Source organism: Lethenteron reissneri, chromosome 35 (genome assembly GCF_015708825.2).
Source record: "Lethenteron reissneri isolate LAM-NWPU_2019-01 chromosome 35, ASM1570882v1, whole genome shotgun sequence".
In the NCBI taxonomy this organism is placed as follows: domain Eukaryota; kingdom Metazoa; phylum Chordata; class Hyperoartia; order Petromyzontiformes; family Petromyzontidae; genus Lethenteron; species Lethenteron reissneri.
The window spans coordinates 1,969,722-1,983,857 of NC_083813.1; positions in this window are offsets into that span (position 1 = coordinate 1,969,722).

Consider the following 14,136-nt stretch of genomic DNA (forward strand, 5'->3'; position numbering starts at 1 on the left):
AGGAGGAGGGAGCAGTGGTGGAGGAGGAAGGAGGGAGCGGTGGTGGAGGAGGGAGCGGTGGTGGTGGGGGAGGAGGAAGGAGGGGAGTGGTGGTGGTGGTGGAGGAGGTGGTGGTGAAGGAGGAGGGAGCGGTGGTGGAGGAGGAAGGAGGGAGCGGTGGTGGAGGATGAGGGAGCAGTGGTGGAGGAGGAGGGAGCGGTGGTGGTGGGGGAGGAGGAAGGAGGGGAGTGGTGGTGGTGGTGGAGGAGGTGGTGGTGAAGGAGGAGGGAGCGGTGGTGGTGGTGGAGGAGGTGGTGGTGGTGGTGGAGGAGGTGGTGGTGAAGGAGGAGGGAGCGGTGGTGGTGGGGGAGGAGGAAGGAGGGGAGTGGTGGTGGTGGTGGAGGAGGTGGTGGTGAAGGAGGAGGGAGCGGTGGTGGTGGTGGAGGAGGTGGTGGTGGTGGAGGAGGTGGTGGTGAAGGAGGAGGGAGCGGTGGTGGTGGTGGAGGAGGTGGTGGTGAAGGAGGAGGGGGCGGTGGTGGTGGTGGAGGAGGTGGTGGTGGTGGAGGTGGTGGTGAAGGAGGAGGGAGCGGTGGTGGTGGTGGAGGAGGTGGTGGTGAAGGAGGAGGGGGCGGTGGTGGTGGTGGTGGAGGAGGAGGTGGTGGTGGTGGAGGAGGTGGTGGTGGAGGAGGTGGTGGTGGTGGAGGAGGTGGTGGTGGTGGAGGAGGTGGTGGTGGAGGAGGTGGTGGGGGGGGGGGGCAGCGGTTCGCTTGCGCCGCGCTACCAAACCGGCGACCCGAGTTCGACTCCCGTTCACGGCTAACACCGGGGACGATTATCTGAATCGGTCCTGGGACTCCCCCCCCCCCCACCCAGGTCGACTCAGCCTCAAATATGTACCTGGTACTAGAATGTAATACCGCCACTGGGAAGACAAAGGCGGCCAGGCGTGGAGCTGGCCGTCCACCCCGTCTTGTGCCGTGCCGGCCTTCGTAGGTGCTGCTTGCTAACAGCACTTGCCCCAATAGTCTTAAGACGAGAGGGTTGGTGATCTTTGGAGGGAGGCTTCACAATGGCCGGGCCAAAACCGCTGAGCTAAACCCGGGGTTGAATCCATTCCTTATCTTCACCATTCTGGGTAGCAGAGGGTATTGTAGCAAAATGGCAGGGGGAAAACTTCATCCAGCAGTGAATCAACAACAGGGCTCTTACGTGTACTGTATGCATGTACACTATATCAGCATTGTCCTGCATGTGCAACATTTGCGAAATAGGTTTTTTCTTCCAGTTTTTCAAATCCCCACTAATGGCCTCTACGTTTGAGATCAAACAGTGATTGCTGACTCAAAGATGCAATGAGCAGCCATTGATGAGCGACCCGCCGCAGAAGTGCCAGCCAGTGGAATCCTGAGCAAAGATCAACGAGAATCATGAACGGAACCTGTTTTCAATGACTCTACAACATTTATCTGATTATAGCTACAATCTCCATCATGAGTGAATTTTGGAACACATTTACCAAAATAGACATTATGACAGCCGGTTAATAGTAACAATGCCACATTTATTCATTCATCTGACCCTATCCAGAGGGGTTACATTGGTCTCTCACCAGAGTATGTGAGCAGTGTTCAACAGGATGCAGGGTTCCACCACGTCAATGCTACCAAACTCGAGTGCATGATGGTTATTGAAAGTTAATGTCGTACCTGGAGAGACACTTGCTACAGCCAGGGACAGCCTCCTCACCGTTGATGATGCGAGGTTAAAAAGAGATCGACGGTTGGATGTACTGTACGCCACACCCTACCCAACAATAAATTATTGAATCAGTGAATGGTCTTTGACGTGAACATATGCAATTTCCACCAAGATCTCAGGACTGAGGACAGAGATAAGCACTGCTGCATTCTTGTGTAGTGTAACGACTCTGGAGACATAAACTGTAGAAGCTTCTCCTTTATTTCCTCACACTCACATGACTACAACTCGGTAACATGGACTAAACGCTGACAGTCTAGCTTGACGGCGCCGACTCGACTAACTAGCTGGCTGACTGTTTAGCGACAATGACAATGAAGCAATGCCAAAGACGACAACGATGACGAGGATGACAGCGACGACGTCCCGGACTCGGACCCCCCATGACGGCCGAGAACCCTGTTCCTCGCTCCCTTATATCCCCCCAGCGTGGCCGTGGCTCCGCCCTGACCACGCCCCCTTTCTCAAACTCTCCAGCCGGTCCTGGGAACTCCCAGATGGATCCCCTCTCTGACCATTGGCCTAGATATTCACCCTTGTGGTCGCTTCGTGTATCTGTCTCTCTTTCTGCCCATACTGTTCTTACACCCACAATTACCACTTCTGGCCAGTAGTCAGCGCACTGTCTCTACACTTGTTTAAAATACTGTCAATGTTTCTGATACTATACTCATTTATTCTAGATTTGAAGCTTTCGTGACTGCAAGGATTCATACTCTTAGGTTTTTTCGGTAAATTCACATAGGTAAATAATAAAATTAATAGAAACAAAATAAAATAATAAATCACGACGTTTCGGAGGCAACACAAGTCTCTGTCATCAGGTGGGACCGTCACAGCTAGATTTACTGTATCAAGTGAGGCAAAAAATTCCAAGATACAAGTTCTTAAATACAAGTTAAGGGGGGCAGGAGGGGGGGAGGAGCTTATCTGAGTGTGGTAGCCAATGAATGGAACGTATTGGGGGGGGGGGGGGGGCTAAAAGAGAACAACAAGTGCACATGTTAAAGGTGCACCTGCTAAAAGAGAGCGAGCGACACTGCGCATGTTGTTTAACCCAGTGTTGGTGACAACCCAAATACAAAAAGGAGAGTACTGTTAAACGCTGGGGATGTTAACACTCGGTGAAGTAGAATAGTACCTGTCAAATAAAATGGTCCAAAATGTGTAGTTAAATCTTTTTTGCATGGTTAATAACATCTTTCCAATGATTACTCAGTTTGTACCCATCATCACGGTTGAAATTATGTCTGTGTTTTGTATATCTGGATGGCTTCGTGTACAAACCTTTGATGGTAGCCAGAGGGTTTGCAGAGCACCTTGGTCTCGGAAAAAACAATATCATGAGAGTAATGATCGGCAACGGCGGAAGACTCAATTTGAGTCTTCCGCCGTTGCCGATCATTGCTACAATGCTGTGGGCATGTGCATTATGCGAGCCCTTTGAACTTGTCCTTACTGTCTATTGTGTTTATTAAAATATCCCTACCAACGGTAATCCCTATTGAAGTATGCTGCCCTTTGTAGGCATGCAGTAAATAATGTATTATTTGATTATTCGCTTCCACGCATCACTACAACGGTAGCTATCTGAATGGTTAAAGTTATAATCTTGATTTGAAGCTTTCGTGACTGCAGGAATCCATACTATTTGGTTCTATCGGTAAAGTTACGTAGATAGAAATAAAACAAATCACGACGTTTCGATCGCAACACAAGCAATCCTCATCAGGTGGGACAACCATAGCAAGAAAATGCTGAAGTCGGCGGGAGAGCTGCCGTGGCAAGAGGTTATATAGGTAAAAAAGGGAGGAGGAAGCAATAGGGGAGAGAGAGAGGGGAGGGTGTGGGGTAGGGGGCTGCGTGAGCGCTAGAGCAAGAGGACGTGAGGCTTGGGGGGGGGGGGGAAGTGGGCGGGGCTAGAAGTAGGAAGCTGGAGAAGAACAGATAGAAATGTGCTCGTAAACCGGCAGGTACCATGGAAACAACAACAACCAGTTAAGGTATTACCTGGATGATAACATCCTTCCAATGATTGTTCAATTTGTATCCATCTTCTCGGTTGAAGTTTGTCTATGTTTATATATCTGGATGGCTTCATGAACAAACCTTTGATAGTAGCCCGAAGTTTTTCAGAGTACCTTGGTCTCGGAAAACACAATATCATGTGAGCCCACAGCGTTATAACAATGGTCAGCTACGGCAGAGATATTGGTTTTGCCATGTTTCAGATCTGCCTTGTGTTCGCGAAAACGGTCCGAAGCATGTCGTTTCGTTTCCTCAATGTAACTGCTATCGCAGGTACAACTCAGTTTGTAGACTCCAGGATATTGCATGTCAGGATGACCTCTTTCACAGATGAGATTAGATCACGGATTTTGTGTACTGTATTGAATCGAACCTGGATCTTGTGTTTGTTTAAGGTTTTGGAAATATTTTTGGTAACCCCTGCTATGTATGGCAAGGTGATGGTTTTGATTGGGTCCTCCGATGGTTGTCTCCCCATGGCTGGGGTGACAGCTTTGCGGATTTTACGGTCAGAATATCCATTCATCCTGAGGGCTTGGTGTACGTGTTCCAGTTCACTGGCTAGGTGGTGTTGGTCGGAGATGCAGTGGGCCCTATGGTGTAGTGTTTAGATGAGGGAATTCTTCTGGGCTGGATGGTTGTGGTAATCAGGTTTTAGATATAAATCTGTGTGGGTGGCTTTCCTGTGGACAGAGTGTCCCAAAGAGCCGTCAGGCCTCTTCTCAAACAGAACATCCAGGAAAGGAAGCTTACCATCCTTCTCCACTTCTATGGTGAATTTGATGGATGGGTGTATGGAATTGATGTGGTTGAGAAATTGGTTCAATGCTGGCAGGCCATGTGGCCAAATAACGAAAGTGTCATCTACGTATCTCTTCCAAAAGGAAGGACGTAAGGTGGATGTCTGGATGGTATCTGTTTCAAATTTCTCCATGAAAACATTCGCTATCACTGGTGATAAGGGGGAACCCATGGGTGTACCTTCATTTTGTTTGTAGTAAGTACCATTCCAGGTGAAGTAAGTGTTGGGAAGGCAGTGCCTAACCAAAGTTGGTACATCAGGATTCAGTCCATGTTGGTTAAAGTTAGTTTGACTTACACTATGAGACCTCCTTTACCAGTGGCAAAATATAGTAATAGGTTTTTTACCCTTTCAATTGGTACAAAAACTGATACCTTTATACATATAAAGGTGTCTGTTTTTGTACCACTTTAGTTTGACTTCTTTCAATTTCGATAGATTATATAATTAGTCTTGGCTAGTAGTAGCTAGTTTTTCACAAAACTTCAACATTATCAAAATCAATTGAGTGTCCTCGTTGGCACGCGTGTTCTGCTACTGCAGACAGTTGCATTTGGGAGAACTTAATATTTCTCTGATCTTCTTTTAGTCTCGTGCTGATCATTCGTCCTGTTTGCCCAACATAGCATTTACCACACGTGCAGTACTCATGTACACACCTTTTGTTGATAGCTTCGGTAATACATATTTTGTACCAGATATTAAATTCTGTATTTTATGTACCGTGCCAAATCTGACTCGGATGTTTTGTTTTTCCAAACATCTGGCTAATTTATCAGTGATTCCCTGCAATGTACAGTATTTTGATAGTTTTAATTACTTGGACAGTTTCAATGCTCTTGTTATTTGATTTGGTTTTGTTATTCAATGGCCTGTTGATTTGTGCATCATTGTAACCGCTCATTTGCAAGCGCTTCTTTAACATGTTGAATTTAACTTCTCAGACTGTCACCATATGACACTTTCTTAGCTCGATTAATGAGCGTCTTGATAAGAACAGATTTCTGTGCGGGGTGATGGTGTGACTGCATTCAGATAGGCATCAGTATGCGTTTTATTTCGGTAAACATTGTGTGTTATTTTAGCATTTCTACCTCGTCCGAGCAGAATATCCAAAAATGGTAGAGTTCTGTCAGCTTCCACTTCCATGGTGAACTGGATGGATGGGTTTTGGGAGTTGAGATGATTTAGAAATGCGTTCAGTGTATCTTTGCCGTATGGCCAGACCACCAATGTGTAATCCACATAAACCAAGCATATGATTTTAGTGTGCTTGTAGCTATTGCTTTTGCATAGCACAGCCAGTAGGGAGCGTTTGCACATCGCTTGAAATTGCCTTGTGGTGCCGTGAGCCAGGAAAATAATGGTATTGCGCTGCAGACCGCACAGCTGCATCTATCATCATGACTGCAAAAATGGAAATCCAACAATTATTAATTTTGGACCACAATATTAAGATCTGAAGCTTCAGTTATTTTACTCATAGGGCAGGGCCAACCTAAAATGCTCAGTTGCATAAAATGTTGAGCTAAAACACTTTCAATGATGCCCTTTATCGATTAATAGAGTTGTCTAACTGGTGCTTGATGGATAAAGCCTATATATAGTGCCCAATACGTTGCCGCGCATGTCCCAATGTTTTACCACTCACAGAAGGTGGCGCCGATGAAGGCGAAACACGAGACGAGCCAGAAGAGAGACATCGTCGCTATGCTGCTGGTCTCAAGCTGATTTACTAGCCCCTTATATATCCTCAGAGATATTTGTTTCATAACATTTTTATGGAACTTAACAAGTAATTTATTAGCTCACATAACTATATCAGATATGGCTAAAATGAATATATGTCCATGGCCTTGAAGCATTGATTATAATGAAGTTTAATAACGATACGTTTACACAAGTAGTTTGCCAATTTAATGCTGTATGAAGGTCTCCCCACGCATTGGTCGTAATTTAAATTATTTGACCATACTTCACCACGATGAATCTAACTTTGCAACCTTCTCTGTGAAGTTGAATGATTTCCTCTTATTACTTTTCATTAGATATTATGTTTTAGCAAACCATAGATGGCTAATATTTTCTCGCTTATGTTAAATCCTTTATTTTCCAAGTTAAATTATAACAAATAGTTATTTTGCTACGAATTGTCTCTTATGCCCGACTCTTTTTCCGATTTGTATTTGATGTTCTATGTAATCTCATGTAGTTGTTTACATTTTTTTATGGTTTTGATAATTTCTGCATTTGAAGACCCAAACTATTAAGATCTGGAACTTGGCTTGTGAGAGGCTAATCAAATCACTATCCACAGTTGATAGGATACAGGCCTAATGGTATTTGCATTTTCTGAGATTTGTTTTTATTGCAAGCGTCAAAGCAGAAAACCCTTTCTTGTACCCAGCCTGGTTGGTCTCTAAACGTTCCATTATTTGGATTCCTGTAATATTCATGAATAAATTATACTTGTGAAAAGGATGCTAAATGGGTTCATAATTATAATTTTTTTATGACATCCAGCCACATTTCCAGATGCTTTACAATAAAAACTGAGAGACAAATATATATATTTTTTCAAGTACAAACAACTTCCAGATCAGGGGAGCAGAAACTAATAAAGAGTTTACCCCCCTCATCGTTTGCAGATTTGCTTGTGGCTTCACCAGGCGATCTCTATTTCCGGACTTCAGGGCAATTTGCAGGGCAGTCGAGAGTGATGTATCGGGTAAGATATTCGGGCCAACGCACAAAGCTTGAAGACTGTCACAGCAACCTTGTATTCAATCCAAAATGTTATCAGCAACCAGTTCAAGGACAATCAATGCAGGTGTAATGTAGTCACATTTACACATGCAGGTGAGGACTTTTGCTGCTGCAATTTGTAGCAGCTATCGGTTGAGCAGGAGGACGTTGGGAAGACCATAAAATTAAGTGTAGTATTCAGGAGGTACATGTGTATATGAGAGTCTCTGTCAGGTTTAAGTTAGAAAATGCCATAAACAACGACATTTGCAGACACGTTTGCAGATGTAATGGGAGAATGAGTCCTTGGGATACAAAGATATCACACCTTATTTGAGATGTCAGAATTTAGAAAACGGACAGTAGTTAATAAAAAAAGTCTTCATAACGGACTTTTTTCCAGTTTGGAGGATCTCTGTCTTTGCTACATGCAATTGGAGTAACAAGGCAATCTGGATATAGACCGGTTCCAGGTGTGCTTTTAAGGTTTGTTAGTGCAGATGGGTTGGAAAGTTCAGTGGAGATAGAGTTTATTCACATGGCAGTATCGTCAAGAGCTAAAAGGCAATGCCGAGGTCTGCTAGACACGAAAGGGCTTCACGAGTGTCGATAGTTTGGATTGCATGGCCAATATATCTTAGAGTGGAGGCACTGTACACTGGGCTACCACAGAAGGACACGTCAAGGGTGGCATCTGCTGCATGATTGTTAAGGTGGAAAGCGCTTGTGCTGATATTGGAGAGATTTGGTCTGAGTTTCCAGCGAAGGCACTATGCCTCCAATAACATTATATCAGTTGTTAAAGCATTGGCACTGTTCTCGAGGTTTGTGCCCTGTGTTGCAAGAACTATTTCATATGCATACATGAACTTGAGATATTATGTACATGGTAGGTCACTTATGCATATGTTAAATAGTGATGGTGCTAGAACTAAGCACTGAGGGAGGGTATTTTTTCATAATTCGCTTGCAGCGAGATGTACCATTAAGTAATGATTGCTGAGAATTGTATCGATTAGGTGTGCAACAGGGCGGCATCTGATGATTTTGGTCCTTTTCAGCAGAAGGCCATGATACGTATTAGTATCATAGATGGCAGAGTGGTCAATCATTGCTGTGACTTTTTTTTGTTAATACTGTAAAGTAGCCTCTATGAGGATGATGAGGGGAACAATCTGTTCACAGCAGCTATTGCCAGTTCAAAAACCGTCTTGTTTGGTAAGTAAAAACATTTGTTAATGCGCACTATTATGAGTCCAGTCCATCACAATGCGCATTTATCACACGTTGAAGTAGGGTCTCTTAAACAACACTGTTTTGAGTCTGTTGCAAAATTGGCTCAGACTCAGGGATGGATCCCAAACATGAGTTGGTAGCGTGTTCAAAGTTTTTGGGTCGGAGACCCCGAAACTGCGCTGAGCATATCGCACAAGGTTCACACGCGGGTACAACAGCATGTCGCCGCGAGCCGCGGATCGTAGTCGGAGTCGATTTGGGTCTGTTGAAGTGGGTACGCACTGATCGGCGAGATGTTGCTTGCAATGTTTGGCTTATGGTGATGGCGAGTTGTTTCTGGACAGCTTGTTTGGTGAGTTTGTTGGTCCCTTTCGGCAGGATAGCACATGGGAATCAAAGCATTCATTGTGGATTTTGAGGAACCAATGTTCCAGAGAAGCTTCCAGGTTTTACAGCTGGAGTGAATGAGATTCGAATATGCAGAGATGTCTCCCAAAATTGTATTTGTGCAGGGACTCCCCAGGAGTGCGGTAACCTTATCTTGGTTTTCATTACTGATGAGTTATTTCAAGAATTGTTCTGTTTTGGTGTCTAATATGGCATCTTTTATGATACCCTCTTGGGATGTATCAATCCACGACTTGTCACATTTTTCACCCTGCTCCACAGCTGCCGCAACTCCCACAGTCCCACCGTTTTCCCCCTCACAACACGCGGCCGACGCGTGAGTCAAAACAGTACCCGCTTGTATGACGGACGTCTCTGAACCGACGTTAAAAACCTGGATAAATGGTTGCTGGTTGTTTGCCACTAAAGTCTGCGCATACACTAAAGTTGAACCTCGAACCGCCTTGTTGGAGGGGACTAACAGCATCCCGCCCGCGGTTGTTTCCCGGTCGAGTTGTTTCCGCAGACGCAAGGGGACGAGCATCTGTGCACTGGGGGGGGGGAGGGATTTTAAGTTTATTTGGCCAGCGCTTGGACCGAAGCGTTAGCTATGCGGAACTGAGTAGGAGAGGACAAAAACGCCATTCGGTGGGCCAACGGTAACTCAATGCAGCCTTGATCCACAAGGATCTTCAGCAGCATTTTCCCTAGAAAATTTGTTCCTAACAGGCAGGGTACAGCCATGGACATCGAAACATGTACTGGTCCTGTTAACCAAATGTCGCCTATACAGACCGCCGCCAATATCTGGCCAATAATCCCTAAGGATTGTTTATTCGCGGCAAAACAGGGGATGTCAATGTCCCGAATGCTGTGTGAATTTAGCGTCAAACATTTAAAAATCATGTCTGAAATGATGGTGGCGGATGCTCCAGTATCGATGAGCACCCGCACCTCTACGCCCGTTTAATGGTTCCGATCACGGCTGACAATCTCGCCACAGCAGTAACAACATGGCGACCCAATGCCAACAACTGACCGGGACGCCATGACAACCCATCGCCCGCAACAACCCAACCCACATGCAATGCAACCCAGGGAAAACCGACGACCCGCGACTCCGAATACGATGCCTGAGGTGACTGCAAGGGCTGTACGTGTGGTGCGCAGCGACTCGCCGACTACCCAGCGGAGTGAAGGACGGTTGAGCGTAGGATAGCGACGTCGTGAAGGGGGCCTCCCTCATCGAGCACAGCATCCCATCAAGACGTGTCCTGGCAGGCCGCACCTGAAGCAGACGACCAGGTTGTCCCTTTGGCGAGGGAAGGTCTCCTTCAGCCGGACTCGAACTCATTGTCGTCTCGTATTGCACTTCTTCCAATTTGCACCATCCAGTGAAGCACAGGCTTGCAGAGGCTCCGCATCTCCGGGTACACCTTTACCCTCGGAAGGTCCGATGCACGCGGCCACGGTCGCACGTTGCTGGATGTTGAAATGTGCCTAGAGGCACCATGCGACTTTCAGTGAGGACAAGTCGTCCTCTTCCGTGGCTGGCATGATGACTTTAAATTCTTAGGCTAGCACAGACATGGGCAAAGTACGGCCCCCGGGCCGTATATGGCCCGTTGGGCTTTTTAATCCAGCCCGCTGAACTTGTCCAAATATTATTATTAAATAAAATTTTACCTTCCTCCTGTAATGCCCCCATTTCCCCATTAGATGGCGCACTTTGACCGGGAGTGTGGTGTATAGGGCTCGAAAGGGCACATGATCTCGCAATGCATTGTGGGCCATCAGCGCCATTTTCAGGCTTTGTTTACATTGCTGAGTTAGATGCGGTGCTCCCTTCACTTTTTCGCTTTGCCCTGTGAGCCCTTCTCTAAAATGAGCGGATCAAGGAAACGAAAAGTGGACAATGAGTGCCGAGTGTTTAACACGGAGTGGACAACAAAATACTTTTTCATTGAAGTCCAATCGAAGGCTATATGCCTGATATGCCGAGAAACTGTCGCAGTTTTCAAGGAGTACAACATCAGCCGTCACTTTGCTACGAAGCATGCTAACTGCGCTAGCAAGCAGTCAACGCAAGACCGGGTGGCTACGGCTCAGAGGTTGGCGGCTAATTTACAGACTCAGCAACATTTTTTTCACCGACAAACTGTGATTCAAGAGTAAACTACCAAGGCAAGTTTTTTGGTGGCATTCAAAATAGCAAAGGCTAGCAAGCCTTTCTCCGAAGGCGAATTTGTAAAAGAATGCATAGTACAGACAGCAGACATCTTGTGTCCGGAGATCAAAAGCAAATATGAAAAAGTCAGTTTATCACGCAGGACTGTGACTCGCCGTGTGGAACTCATTGATGAAAATATAGCCAGTCAATTAAACAAAAAGTCTGAATCCTTTGAATTATATTCACTAGCACTGGATGAAAGTACGGACGTAAAAGACACTGCTCAGCTCCTCATTTTTATTCGAGGCATTGACGACAGTTTTGCGATAACAGAGGAGTTTTTGACCATGGAGTCCCTGAAAGGAACAACGCGGGGAGAGGACTTGTATAACCAGGTATCTGCTGTCATCGAAAGAATGAAGCTACCTTGTCAATATCACAACGGATGGATCGCCAAATTTAATTGGAGAAAATGTTGGGTTGGTGAAAATAATCCAGGAAAAAGTGAAAGAGGAAAACCCTGTACAGGATCTTATTTTCCTTCACTACATCATCCATCAGGAATCCCTGTGTAAGTCTGTATTGCAGCTTAATCATGTCGTGAATCTAATCGTACAACTTGTGAACTTTATACGAGCAAGGGGACTTCAGCACCGTCAGTTTATTATGTTCCTTGAGGAAACTGATGCGGATCATCAGGACTTGCTGTACCACTCTCGTATCCGCTGGTTAAGTTTGGGGAAAGTGTTACAACGAGTGTGGGAGCTGAAAGAGGACATCATCGCATTTTTGGAGTTGATGGGGAAATCTGACGAATTCCCTGAGCTAAGCGACAAGAACTGGCTTAGTGACTTTGCGTTTGCTGTGGACATATTTTCACACATGAATAAGCTGAATGTGAAACTGCAGGGGAAAGATCAGTTTGTTCACGATATGTACAAACATGTGAAAGCCTTAAATTCCAAGCTCACTTTGTTCTCCGGACAAATTGTGAACAAATCTTTCGCTCATTTCCCGACACTTGCCATGCAGGAAGAGGCACCGCGAAACGCAAAAAAATACAGCAAATCACTTGAGGACCTGCACGGAGAACTCTGCCGTAGGTTCTCTGATTTCGAAAACATTGAACAGTCACTTCAGCTGGTGTCCTGTCCCCTGTCACAAGACCCTGAAATAGCACCACAGGAGCTGCAGTTGGAACTGATATATCTTCAGTTTGACTCCGTCCTAAAGGAGAAGTTCAACTCTGTTAAACTGAATGACTTGTATGCTTCACTTAACAGAGCCACGTTTTCAAACCTCCGGAGGACTGCACAGAAGATACTGACTTTGTTTGGCTCGACTTATGTGTGTGAGCAGACATTTAGCGTCATGAACGCCAACAAAGCCCGTCACAGATCAAAGTTAACGGATCAGCACCTCAGATCTATCCTGAGAATTGCCACAACCACAATAACTCCAGACTTGGATGCACTGGCAAAAATGGGAGATCAACAACACTGTTCCCACTGAAACTGAAAGTGATGATGCGTTGCTGCAGCGAGGTTGGAGCCAAATCTCCAACACACAGCCTGCGTGGCTGCTCTAACCTGTTAATGTAGATAAGTTCAAATGAGGTAATTGGTTTTGGCGCAGGCCTCAGATGTTCTCATGATGTTTGATCAGTCACGTTACAACATGTTTTTGTATTGTTCATGTTCGTGCAATTTGTTAAATTGCCTTGCAAATAAATGCTTTGCTACCTGTTAAAGGCCAAATCCTTTCATGTAATGATTTTTACATGTCATTTATATTAGTTCACACAAACACTCCATCCATCTGTTCCTGGCCCGGCCTCTCTGTTAAATTTTAGAACCCATTGTGGCCCGCGAGTCAAAAAATTTGCCAACCCCTGGGCTAGCAGCACCATTCTTTCGAGGACAAGGGAATCCCTTTAGACGTGGTCCGTCCCGGGGTGCGCAGACTTCGCCAGCGCCATGAGCGGACTGTGATAGGTGAGGGGCATCTTGGCCTCCCCCCGCCTTCGCGTGGCGAAGTTCTGGCACTTGTTGGGCAATGCAAAAATCGCTGCCACCTCCATCTCCGTCCATCCCGCAAAAGCGCAGGTGGCGGCGAAGCATCATCGAAATGCTTCCCATGAGCCACCCGCAGCTGCAAATTTCCTAATGAAGAGAAGCTTCTTTTTCAGAGTGTATTCTTGAAGCTTCAGCGCTTTCAGCAGGAGGTCTGTTTGGCGGGAATCCTGTCCCACCCGTCCGGCAAAATGGCGGCCGCTTGCGCGGACCATGCCTGTCTTTATCCCACGCACGGGAAACAGCGGCGGCGGAGATGTCTTGCCACTGCTCCGGTGCCCCGACATCCTCTTCCCGCTTTAAAGCAGTGACCAGAGCTGCCACGGCGGCCAGAAGGTCGTCAATGCACGCGTTTTGCAATCGGTACTCCCTCTCCGGCGGCGATGGCGCGGCGAGGTCCGGGATTTTCCCCTGCTCCGCCGGCAGAAGATCTTCGTGCTCCATCTCCGGGGCTGCAGCTCCCGGGGCTGTCTGTGGGATCACCCCGTCGTCCTCCTCCTCGTCTGAAGATGACTTGGTGAGTTGTTTCCATCTAGTTAACATTATTTTACGCTAGGCTATCACCTAACTATTATGTTTCACTTCTGACACCAGTTGTAGTGTTCTTCACGGAGGCACACACTTGACTTGGAGGCAACACATTTATTACACAGCCCCAACAGGGCTAACTACATAAACGTACACATATTAACTAGACCCCAACAGGGTAACTACATAACCGGGTCAGTCAGTAACATCCTGACTGATCCACAATGCCGAGCGGAGACGGAAGATCGGAGAGACGTGCCGAGGGTTGTTTCCAGAGAACAGCCCAGATCAGGGCTTGGGACTCGGCCTTTATGGGCTGCAGCGTGGCCGGGCTCTGCCCTTGGCCACGCCCCTTTCCAGAACCTTCTCGAATACTGTGGTCCCTATATCACGTGTCCCTCTCCCCTCTTTTTGGGCCCCCCTTGTCACCT